The 12,855-nt window shown below is 38.4% G+C and overlaps 1 protein-coding gene across 1 annotated transcript in view; it reads right to left on the reverse strand.

The window, feature by feature from the left end:
* LOC146000079 (uncharacterized) overlaps window positions 1-12,855 on the reverse strand; it is a 284,676-nt gene that overhangs the window by 99,934 nt on the left and 171,887 nt on the right. The window lies entirely within an intron of this gene.

Genomic DNA, 12,855 nt, shown 5'->3' on the forward strand with positions numbered 1-12,855 from the left:
CAATCACCGGAAATATTCAGCATAATTTCACAGATTAAACAGCAATTTTTCTTATCGGGAGGTTGGCAACGCTGGTGCTTAGGCAGTTGCAAGTTCGGATGAACAGCTACACTGGCACTATTTGTATGTGAACCGGTCAACGTTCCAGGGCAGACTGGTTTCGATTGGAAATATCGGATTGATTTGGTGTGTTAAGTCCACTTATGCACAGTAAATCTAATTATGACTTTACCTACAGTTCAAAAGTGAGATCCGAACCACTATGTGCCTCCACCGGGTATCGAACCTGGGACCCCTTGATTAGAGGACGAGGACACTTCGGTCAAAAGAGATAAATTATATAATATATTAGTAGAGTTTTGAATACCTAAGAAGCTTGTTGGTATGATAAAACTATGCACCATTGAAACAGAAAGTAAATTTTTTTGTGGGTATTAATGTGTCTGACAAATTTACAATTCATGATGGGTTAAAACAAGGAGATACATTATCTCCATTGCTCTTTAATTTTGCCTTAGAATATGCTGTTAGGAAGGTAAAAGAAAGTAACGAAGGACTTCCTACGCGGCGGCAACCATTAGGCTTCACCATGCTTGACCTTGTTGATGGTACCACTTGTTTCGAAACGACTCGAAACGAACAATTTTGCAAGCGCAGAATGCCACGAGAATTTCCCCTCATCTCGGAAACTGGACAAAGCCGATTTGTTCAGCGATTCATGTGACCCTTCCTGGTTTTCAACGGAAAAGACAAAAATAGATTATTCTTCTTCCGCCGAACAGGCTTCAGTTCCTTTTGTTGTGCGTGGCTTTGCGTTATAATGTAGCAATGTCATCTGGCTAATCCCACTACCGGTAGTTTGTCTACCTCCATCAGTTTCCTGCACTCTGGCATTAGAAATAATCAAAGAAAAACTTCAAACGGAAGAAGTTCACAGTACTCTCGCAGAAATTACAAATGAATTACAAATATTAGAAGACGCCATTACCTCCGAAGAATTGAAAATAATCAGTAAGAAAGTGGCAAATATTAAACTGCAATTGTAAACGTACGAGGATTTCGGACGTGTCCAAGCAACGATTGCAAATATTCCATCAGCATTGGAGTCGATGAATGATGAAATTAAAAATATTACATCGGAACCTTACAAGATCAGTCGTCTCTGTTGACCAGTATTCAAGAAACATTAGGAACTTTTCAGCAAAAAATGTTTGAATGTGGAATCAAATCTCACACATATTCGTCATGTTTTAGATAATATACAGAGTGATCTTGAGATTTTGCAAACATATGTCTCATCCCAAGCTGTTTTAGCACAATTGAAAGCAGCTGTGTCTGCATTATCCGAGGCTAGCGATGTATATACATTGTGTTATATAAGCATAATTGACCAGCTATGTTTAGAAAGTAATATATTTATAAATTAAATGATACGTATTTGGAATGAGTCTTATAATAAAAAACATCTCAATGTGGGTTTACCAAGAAAGGCAAACGGGACATTTTTCGCATCACCGCTGCAATTTGAAAAAAGTCATGAAAATGATTGAAAAGAACGGACGGGCCGACTAAATCGGGTCGCCTGGTAGCCTTACATCAATGGTTTGCCAATATTGCAGACTGCAGACTCCTGGAGCCTGTCTCTCTCAAGAGAACCATTCATTTATGCAAGGACAAAATAAAGGACTTGAAAAATGTGGAAAATCATGTGTTATTTTCGTATGTTCTTACAAGTTCGTAATAAAATAAATAATAGAGACGTGGACATAATCCTCCCATCCACTCTTTGTGTACAAGCCTGTCTTGATAGCACCCCAGCCAAAGACAAAATTTCAAAACTTATCTCCACCTGCGTTTTTTCCTGCCTAATATGCTGAGATTTGCGTCTCCATTCATGGTTCCACACATACGTCAACTACGAGAACATTTTATTTTTCCGACTGTGCTCGGCAGATGAAGGTAATGACGTGAAACCAGGTCCTTACCTTCACACAGGCGAACCAGGAAGGGAAAATAATCATCTGTTACGACCTTCAAGTTAAATTTCAAACACGAAAGCCTGGAGTATAGAAAGACATATGCACATTGGATGTGTGAATTTAAATTTGTGCTTTTAAATTAAAATCCTCCTCGTATATGAATTCAAAAAATAAAGAAATGCATAGAATCAAAATAATATAATTTCTGCAAGAACATATTATTTTAGAAAATTAGTTTTCCTTTAAAATTATTTCTTTTAAGATATGCACGTATTCCGTATACAAGGGTAAATATTGATTTTGTGTGATATCAATTAAATTGAGGCGTTAAGAATATGAAGACGAACTCGATAAACATATTTTTTATATATAGTTGTATCATATACCAGCAAATTAATTCCTTTAACAACTGGTTCAAAATGTCGAGAATTTAGATAATAGGTGAAATGTTTTTAATAAGTGTTAGATTTTATTAAATTATTGCTTTCTATAAATAATGGTCAATAAAATTTCATAATTTTACATTTATAATGTTTCTATAATGGTGTAAATCTGTTAATGGTCTCTCGAAAGGAAATATTTCCTAGCTAGAGATTTCAGCGACCAGGACGAGAATACATTCTCGGACCCCCCCTGCACCGAATTTGCACCCCCTGCCTAGTTGAGGCTCGCATACTTAGACAATGGAGACATTTTATGTACCTATTTTTTTCCGTTGAATTCGACGAAAATAAGAACTTAGCATTCAAGAGATGTGGCTAATACAGGACAGTCGTTTGAGCATCCTACCTCATCCTCATTCAAGCAGTGTGTGGTACTGTTCACATCTCCAAATTCGATTGCAAATTAAAGATCTGATATACGTAACTACGTGGAGGGTCTAAACATATTATTTTCCTATTAAATTAACATGTAAGTGCTATGTTTTATTTCCGACGAGAGGAGGTGAAAAATGGAGAAGAAATAGCAGGTCGGTCTAATTTGTGTGTTCCAGGAGACTAGGGTAACTATAATGACAACCTCCTTCGCAGCTACGGCTCCGTTCCTCACTAGTCCATTTTGATATAATATATAATATCTTATCTATGACCAGTGACGGCGATCGGGTTCCAAAAATTAGGGGGCGGCAAGTTGCCAAAAATGCGGGAGGGGGCAAGGAAAGTTCATCAGTTCAGTTTATCTTGATAGATAATGTTTAGCATAGTGCGGGAGCAAAAGCGGCAAAAGGGAGGGGTGAAACTGCATCCCTCGCCCCTCTAATAGCCGCCTCTGTCTTTGAATATAGAAGTGTGTTTTAACCGCATGCTGTTACCAGCTCTAAAGAAAGACAGACAGAGAGACAGAGAGAGAGAGAGAGAGAGAGAGAGAAAGAGAGAGAGAGAGAGAGAGCAAGAGATGTATGCAATATTCACACCCACACACATACATTATTCTTTGTTCTTCCTTCTTTGTACGTGTTTCTGATATTATTCTTAGTAAAGTATGTATGAAGTCAAAACTAATTGCTAAGTTTTATTGTTATAACACAAACTCTTCCGCTCGGAAAATTTTGATAGGGGAGAAGATTTTAATAGAACAGGATCATTGGTGTGCAACGTGCCACAACTCGTAACTCCAGGGTATGGAGATCCGAATTGGCAACACACCGCTCCTTGCTCCGGCTGGTCAGTTGGGAGCACCAGTTCTCACCCAGGGATCGGGATTAAGACGATCCACCCTTCCTCCAGGAAGGAAACCACCGAATTGCGACACGTGGCAGTAAATAAAATTCCAAATATTTTATAATTAAAATGTCCAAAATCTTTAATCACGAATCGCGCGCGTACATACTGATTCGCACAAGTTAAAAGTTATAATTTGTTGGGTCATGCACGCTCGCAGGCAGTGACAAGCAATTTATTTAACACGAGAGTCCGCGCACCGCATTCACAGTTAATAGCAAGACCTCAACTGGTACCTCAAGCGCGAGGCGCAGCATAACAGATTGTTCTAACTTACAATACAAACTCATAACATAAAATAACACAAGAAAAACTGATAATTTATAAAACACATGAATGTTAATTAGCAATAGTAAGCTAAAGTTCAGGTTGGTAACAATCAAAAATGCCAACGTGGCTGTTTTTACATCGCCAAGAACACGAAGCGTGGTTCCCCACTCCTAACATAAACAGCCAATAGGATAACGATATTTTATTGAAAACGAGGGAGAAATACTTTGCTATAATATTACAATATTAAAAACTATATAGAAATAACTAAACTGATTTTATCAAATATAACATATTTGCCCTTGCACATAAAAAATGATTAAATAAAGATTTAGTTTATAACAAAGACAAATTACTTCAATCTTGTACATTGTTGAACAAAAATCGATATTAAGAAGAAATGTATTTAACTTGTGCTTGAAAAACAATGAAAACGTTGCATATATTATTTGGGATAATTACACTGTGCAACAAAATTGAAGTTTTTGTCTGTTAAAAGAGAAGCTGTGGGTGATTCTAATTGAATTTGATTTCAAATCTAATTACAGAATTTATCCATCACCCATGAAATTTGACTAACAGGGTACATACAAAATATCAGGTACATACAAATCTTATATAGCCTTATAGTGATACGATGCAATATTATTTACAATGCCATATCTAGAATGTCTTCGAACTTGATTTTCGGCTGTACTTTGCCTGAGGAACTTCTCTTTTTAGTGTCCAGCAATAATCTGCCAACATATTTGGAGTCCATTTTCCTTGGTATCGCCTTTTCATTTCACCAATATCCTGGTGGAAATGATCTTCATGTTCGTCGCTCATTGTCCCAAGGTTTTGCGGGAAGAAATGAGGTGGGAGTCTAAAAAGTGTATCTTCAGAGACATATTACACCCCAGAGCATGATACGTAGTTCTGAATAAAATTACTGATAAGTTCTCTGTAATTTTCTGACTTGTAGTTTCTGAGGAAATTTATGCAAACTTCCTTGAAAGATTGCCAAGCATCCAATTCCAGCTCATTTAGGCTCTTTTCAAAATCATTATCTTTCATTAGTTTCCTGATTTGAGGGCCAACAAATATTCCCTCTTTTAGTTTCGCCTCAGTATTTCGCGGAAACCTCTCTTTGAAGAACATAAATTCACCACCCTCACGGTCCATTCCTTTTACAAAATTCTTCATCAGACCAAGCTTTATGTGGAGAGGATGCAGTAAGATTTTGTCTGAACTTACAAGTGGTGGATGAACAAAATTCTCCTGTCCTGCGATGAGTGACTCTCTCTTCGGCCAGTTCTTTTTAACATAATGATTTTTTCTATCTCTGCTGTCCCATTTACACAGGAAAAGCAAAATTTGGTGTTACCTAGTTGCAATCCTAGGAGGATAGCATTAACTTTTAAATCTCCACATATCTGCCAAGAGTATTTACAGTACTGGATATTTGTTAATAACAGTTTCATGTTTTCATAACTTTCCTTCATGCCCCAGGAATATGCTACGGGAATGCTTGGATATTTATTTCAATTTTGCAGTAGCACTCCTTTCAAACTTGTTTTCGAAGAGTCTAAAAACAAACACCATTCTTCACTTTTATGGACAACACGTAGTGACTCTAATAGACCATCGATGTTACAACAGGAAACAAGGTCCTTATCTTCAGCATACATATCTACTGTACAAAGTATTTTTGGCGTTGCCGGAAAAAAGTAACTCTAGTGTCACTCTTCAACAAATGCCATCCTTTTAATCGCGATGCAAGCAGTTCTGCTTTACCATTACTTAACTCTAGATTTCGAACTAAATCGTTAAGATCTTCTTCAGTTATTAAGTGAGGTTCAGCTGTTGAAACACTCCCCACAAAATCAGGATCATTATGCAATTCGCTACATTTGTTAGGAACACTTTCGCTTTCTTCCGTTATACTTACGTCATCTGGTGGATCAGGTATGGGAACTCCAGGTCCATGAGGCACCGGTCGAGTTGCTGATTCTAGTGATGGATATTTCACTGTATGCCTTGATTTCGAATTTATCCCAGATATATTTGTCAAGCAAAAATAGCAGTCTGTTATATGATCCTTAGGTTCCAGCTATATCATAGGAACTCCAAAAGGCATATAATGAGATCCTTTCAGCCAACCACTCAAAAGCGTTACACAGTTCGCACAACAGATATCAGGGGCCCATTTCTTGTTTGCGTCTATCTTATTGTCAAAGTAACACTCATAAGCTCTTCTTTCACGAGGAGTAAATGTTCTCCTACTTGCTCTTAAGGTCAACTCACCACAGATATAACAAAAAATGTTCCTGTCGTTTACGCAACTTCTTGACATGATTCTGTCTTTGCTTCGAAACACTCACTGGAACTGAAGAACACTCAAAAAAAGCTTCTTTCCTCCAGACAATTTGATATTGAAATGAGAAGTAGACATAACAGTTAAATCACAGCATTGTGTTGAAAAGTTAATCGTTGTCAAGTTTTCCAGTTGGATTGTTTAACAAGTTTAATTGTTGTCATTCATGCAGACATCAAAAGCATAAAGTTACTAGTGTATTGTTGGAGCAAAGACATAAAAGTATTGCCTCCCCGATGGCGCAGTGGTAGCGTCGTCGCCTTGTAATCAAGGGGTCCCGGGTTTGATACCCGGTGGAGGCACGTAGTGGTTCGGATTCCACATTAAACTGTAGGTCCAGTCCCGATTAGCCTTACTGTGCATAAAGTGGACTTAAAACACCAAATTAACCAACCAACATAAAAGTATTTTAAATATTGCCTACCAATCAGCTAATTATGGACTGCATGCTGCAATAATAATGCAGAATTATATTTTTATTGTTACAAAAAAATGGTGGGTGATTGACAATTTCTGACTTCATTTTCGGAATCAGCAGGTGGCAAAACATAAAGAACCGTTGAAATTTTACTTTTAACAAAATCGTTGTTGGACAGTGTTATTAGCCTATAAATTCTGAATAAATGTTGCAAAAATACGCGAATAATATTTTAACATAAGATAAAACGTAAATATATACATGAATTATAAAAACAATTAAGTATAAATAATTTAATCCAAGATCTTAGCTTGAAAGTATACGAATAAGATAAATGCCAATATACAACTGAAATCTGCCTAACATGGCGGTCGTTACAATTTCCCCCCTTGTCGGCATAAAAAAAATGGCTGAGTATATACAAGTATTTTTTTTAACAAGATGCTTACTATCGCATAACACAAATAATATTCGATTAAAACAATTATAAAATTATACACTCAGATTACACTGGAAGAATTACTTGATAACAGATTCAAGTTTTCTTCCAAACACAATAATTTATGACACATATAACTGAGATATATTTTTAGGTTACATATAATCGTCGAAAGTTACAATAAATTTCAATTAATATGCATGTACATAAACAATCAACTTGGATAATATAACATATACCTTCGTAAATATAAGCTTGCTGTAACAAAACATTTTACAAGTCTGACAATTCTTTCATGCAAAATTTATGTTCCTTTCTGGTCATTGTTATTTGACCTAATTTTATAAAGAGCACAATCTTCTATAACTTGACAAGTTTAAAAACAAGACGCTGCAATCCATTGTTTGCGCACCTCACATCACATTTCCCCACTCCATTGTCTGCGGCAACGTTCATTCGCAGTGTTGCAAACTGGAGGGAGCTAAATCCTCTGAGAATTTTCAACGAAATTTGAATGTGAAAGGCATGAATTAGTATCCCCTCACCTACGCTACCTATTGATTGCGCTAAATTCTAAATACATTTTGATATTTTCCCCTTAAACCTTAAATGAATTAAGTTATATTAGGGATATTTCTTACCAGCATAAGAAATGTATGAAATAAAACGATAGAAAAATGAAAAATATATAAACGATAGAACTGAGCTCACCTTCTAAATGTTTTCCAGTTCTCCTTCTTCAGTTTCACTCTCCCACTCATCCGAGTCTGTGTCTACCGATGAATCTGTGTTCGTGTCTGAATCGGCTTCAAATCTAATTATCAGTTCATCTACACGCTCGTCCATAAGTCCATCTCTTTCAAAGTAAGAATCTTGCAGCCAAGAGTAAAGAGCATGAACATTTTAATGCTTTAGAAAAGAACACAGGCAAGCGTGTTATCAGATTGCCTTCTCGTAGTGATTGTTGTACGAAAAACAAACGAGCCACCACCCCACTCGGTTAAAAAACAAAATAACAAAAAAACAACAAAAAAACTGGACACTGCTCGATGTCGCATTTAGAAAATGAAGTCATTCACCCTGTAGTTTATCTTCGTTATAAACCTTAACGCACGTGCGTAATACTACAGTTTACGATCGGCGCACCGCACGCATTTTCAAAGGCCGGATTAAATAAAATGAACCACTGATATAATAGAAGCCTGCATGCACCGTCAGGCTTAACAGTGAAAATTGTTTGTCATATTTGTTTTAGCTTAATTTTGCTGAGTTGGCACCACTGGTACTCTCAACGTTAGACCAGTGAGTAGAAAAGTGGTGGGGAGGATGACGTAATACGAAGTGCTCCGCAGCGATCTGCGCATATCGGGACTTAACTTGTCAGGCTAACTTGACAAGTTTAAAAACAAGACGCTGCAATCCATTGTTTGCGCACCTCACATCACATTTCCCCACTCCATTGTCTGCGGCAACGTTCATTCGCAGTGTTGCAAACTGGAGGGAGCTAAATCCTCTGAGAATTTTCAACGAAATTTGAATGTGAAAGGCATGAATTAGTATCCCCTCACCTACGCTACCTATTGATTGCGCTAAATTCTAAATACATTTTGATATTTTCCCCTTAAACCTTAAATGAATTAAGTTATATTAGGGATATTTCTTACCAGCATAAGAAATGTATGAAATAAAACGATAGAAAAATGAAAAATATATAAACGATAGAACTGAGCTCACCTTCTAAATGTTTTCCAGTTCTCCTTCTTCAGTTTCACTCTCCCACTCATCCGAGTCTGTGTCTACCGATGAATCTGTGTTCGTGTCTGAATCGGCTTCAAATCTAATTATCAGTTCATCTACACGCTCGTCCATAAGTCCATCTCTTTCAAAGTAAGAATCTTGCAGCCAAGAGTAAAGAGCATGAACATTTTAATGCTTTAGAAAAGAACACAGGCAAGCGTGTTATCAGATTGCCTTCTCGTAGTGATTGTTGTACGAAAAACAAACGAGCCACCACCCCACTCGGTTAAAAAACAAAATAACAAAAAAACAACAAAAAAACTGGACACTGCTCGATGTCGCATTTAGAAAATGAAGTCATTCACCCTGTAGTTTATCTTCGTTATAAACCTTAACGCACGTGCGTAATACTACAGTTTACGATCGGCGCACCGCACGCATTTTCAAAGGCCGGATTAAATAAAATGAACCACTGATATAATAGAAGCCTGCATGCACCGTCAGGCTTAACAGTGAAAATTGTTTGTCATATTTGTTTTAGCTTAATTTTGCTGAGTTGGCACCACTGGTACTCTCAACGCCAGACCAGTGAGTAGAAAAGTGGTGGGGAGGATGACGTAATACGAAGTGCTCCGCAGCGATCTGCGCATATCGGGACTTAACTTGTCAGGCTATATTGACCTACTTGTTTTGCCTCTTTGAGCTTATCAATAATCAGTGTTTATTGTTTCGTCAACAATGGCATTTTTATCGCGTTATACAATCTGCGCCATTGTTGATACATAACTCTTTAATTTGCTTCGGTCAGAGAAAAATAAACAAGACACAAAATAAAAGAACTGATCGCTACAACGCTGAAACTCTATATATCAACAATGTTTTTCTTACAAGAAAAAGTATTATAGTTTCGGGTTGAAAAGAAAGAGCTTTTTCCTTGGCTTCGTTTTTATCGTAGTACATTAAAGATCACAATGAACTAGATTGTTCATCGTTGTTGAACATGAAAAGGAGAATGTGTGTTGAATAAAATTCACTGGTATTCCCAGGTTTCTTGGTGTTGTTGGACAAGGGGCATAGAATAAAATGTTTCGAAGGAGCAACACCGATATTTTCATAAATAGAATTGTTCATTAACCATATGTTTATTGTATAAAGCGAGCCACAGCTGATCTTGAAAATATGGAATTAGACAAAACATGTACAATAACATTTAGTTCGATTTATAAAACAGCAGTTTTCCCACTTAGCTAAAACTTTCTCATGCGCGTTGCGTGTGGCATCGATAAAAGGTTTTGAAACACAGGCACCTGTTTCATTAAATTTAATTCCCTCTCTACTCCGCTAAATCTTTCTTACCTATCGGGAAATTCGACTTCATAAGCCAATAGTAATTGAAATACATTTGGACTCTCATATAATTTGAACTTCAGGTTTGTGCATTTGCCGTCTACTTATCTTCACAGATACGATGCTCACATTTATACTATCCTTTGGGACTCGTATCACATTTAATATTTTCGGTGACGACGGATGCATCACATAGTTGAAGTGTCAACTTATTTACTTGAAAGTCTACTTTTCCTCTAGTAACCACATCGAAAGGAAACTCCAAAAACATGTCAGCGGGGAGATTCTTCACAACATACATGTTGACTTTAAGCCCATCAAAATTTCCTGTGTCCACTATGAATAAACAAACAGTCCAGCTAAAGTGGTGTTACTTTTGGAGTATTACAGTCTATAGATATAGCTCTTTCATGACAGTTTCTTCACTATTTGACAGGTCTATTGCAGTGCTAACATCAGGTGGTTTTACTGAGGCGGCTCGCTCCTTGCACAGTCCTTGCCCAACTCTGAACGAATTAATTATGCAAAACGAGTGTTTTCCTGGTCACTATGACGATCGAGACCCCAATAGTAGCGCCTTTGTATCATTTAGGGCCTCTTGCTGCTCAGGTGTTAATTGCGGGTCTTCAGTATTTGTCTCTGCGTTAACCATTGGTCTGCGCTGCGGTGAATCAGATCTTGACCGGTTTCCATAGTTCCGGCGGTAATAGTTTCCTCTTCTCGGAGGAGTCCAGCGTCTGGTCCTGTCTGAGCGCTCATCTGTTTGCACCGGGCGGTTTTGCTGATCTAGGCGACGAGGTTCCGGATAAGGGCGATATTGTCTCTGAACCTGTCGATTAGGCCACGCGTTCTGCATAATCATGCGCACCTGCGGCGACCTGGTATTCTGCGGACGGCGAGAATTAGCATCTTCATCACATCGTCGCTCACCATCTGCGTTATCATACTGTCTGAAGCCAATGGGTTCTTCACACGACTCGTAGCTTTTCAGGAAAGCAGTGAGATCACGAATGTTTCTGGGTGCATACGCAAGGCAAAGATGACGTACACGGAAGGACAATTGTTTGATAATTAGCGTAACAACTTCCGGTTCTCGCAGAGTTTCTGATATAATTTTAAAACCCGCGTATATGTTCCAGGCATAACTTACCATGCTCGCATTGGTCTGCCGCGAGTACCGCCATCTTCGCAAGGCTGCCAGTTGCCTTTGCTTGGCCTCAATAGAAGCAAACTGTGCCTTAAACTGATCACAAAAATCCTCATAGTCAAGAAACTGGTCACAATTAGCCGAGAACCAGTGCTCTGCAGCGCCAATAAAAATTCTCGACAACAAGTCCAATCGACACTCATCTGGCACTTGTATCAGATCGAAACTTAGGTTCAACTCGCGGAGGTATTTCTCGGCAGAATGGGCTTCGATGTTTCCATCAAACTTCGGCAGCTGGTTTATGTCTGTCATACGGGGAACTCGAAAAACACGATCTTGGCACAGGACACTGTCTTTGTCGGAAGGATCTTCGTATCTCAGTCAACGCCGTTGATTGTTTCTTGCTTGTTTGGTGGGAAGAGACACAGGTACATGAGTAGTTAACTGTCTATCGTTACCCATATTGTGAAGTCCATCAGCTGTTCGGGGACCAGAAACTGACTTACGGTTTAATTCACGCTCGTTTGTTACTGGAGGTGGAATTTCTGGTGAAACTAAACCTGTACCTTCATGGAACGCCGTATCTGCACGAAGCGATAAGTTTGTCACACGTTCACCAAGATATTTTATTGTGTACATTAAGGTCGAGCGTGTGTCGTTGACCGTACTTTGCACATGTGCTCGAAGTCCCGAAATTTCACTTGACAATCTACCACTGAGTCCCATCACCTCTTCCTGTACAGCAACAACTTCAGTCTCTAAAACAGTCTGCTTACAAACGAATTCTTGTTGTGCCGACTCCACCTGAGTTATCCTCTCTTCAGTTAACTGAATCCGTGCAGGAATGGAACTAAGTTGCTGCACCATATCGGATAACTGGCCCGTAAGCTGTTCATGGCGTCTCTTCTCTTCCTCCATTTCGGCCTTCAATCTCTCTTCGCGCTCTCGGTCTTTCTCTGAGAAAGCGGCAATCAGATGTTCATATCTCTTTTTCTCTTCCTCTTTGTCATCTTTCAATTTCTCCTCGCGCTCTCGGTTTTTCTCTGAGAAAGCGGCAATCAGCTGTTCATGGCGCTCACGCTCCTTTTCCGCTAGGGAGGCCACCAAACCATTGACCCACTCAGGCATCACTGTTGCTGGAGACGAAACAGTATCCGTCGGAGTTGGATGAAATCGCACTTCGAAGCATTTCTGGCATCGTATAACTTACGAAAAGTAAATATATTTTTTTAAACCTTCGTACAGAATTCTTGTTTTATTTAATGCACAAACACATTTCCTACCTTCATGTGCAATTTTGCGTTAATAAAAGCTTTACTTCTCCATATTTGCTGATTTTATCATGGCGTGTTTAACTTTTGGAAGCGTGTTTACAAAACCTACTGACGGAAACGAGAATTGTGTTTCTGTATTTGTCCCACTATTGGCCAAAAAAATTGCG

Source organism: Lepisma saccharinum, chromosome 16 (assembly GCF_977018435.1).
Source record: "Lepisma saccharinum chromosome 16, izLepSacc3.1, whole genome shotgun sequence".
NCBI lineage: Eukaryota > Metazoa > Arthropoda > Insecta > Zygentoma > Lepismatidae > Lepisma > Lepisma saccharinum.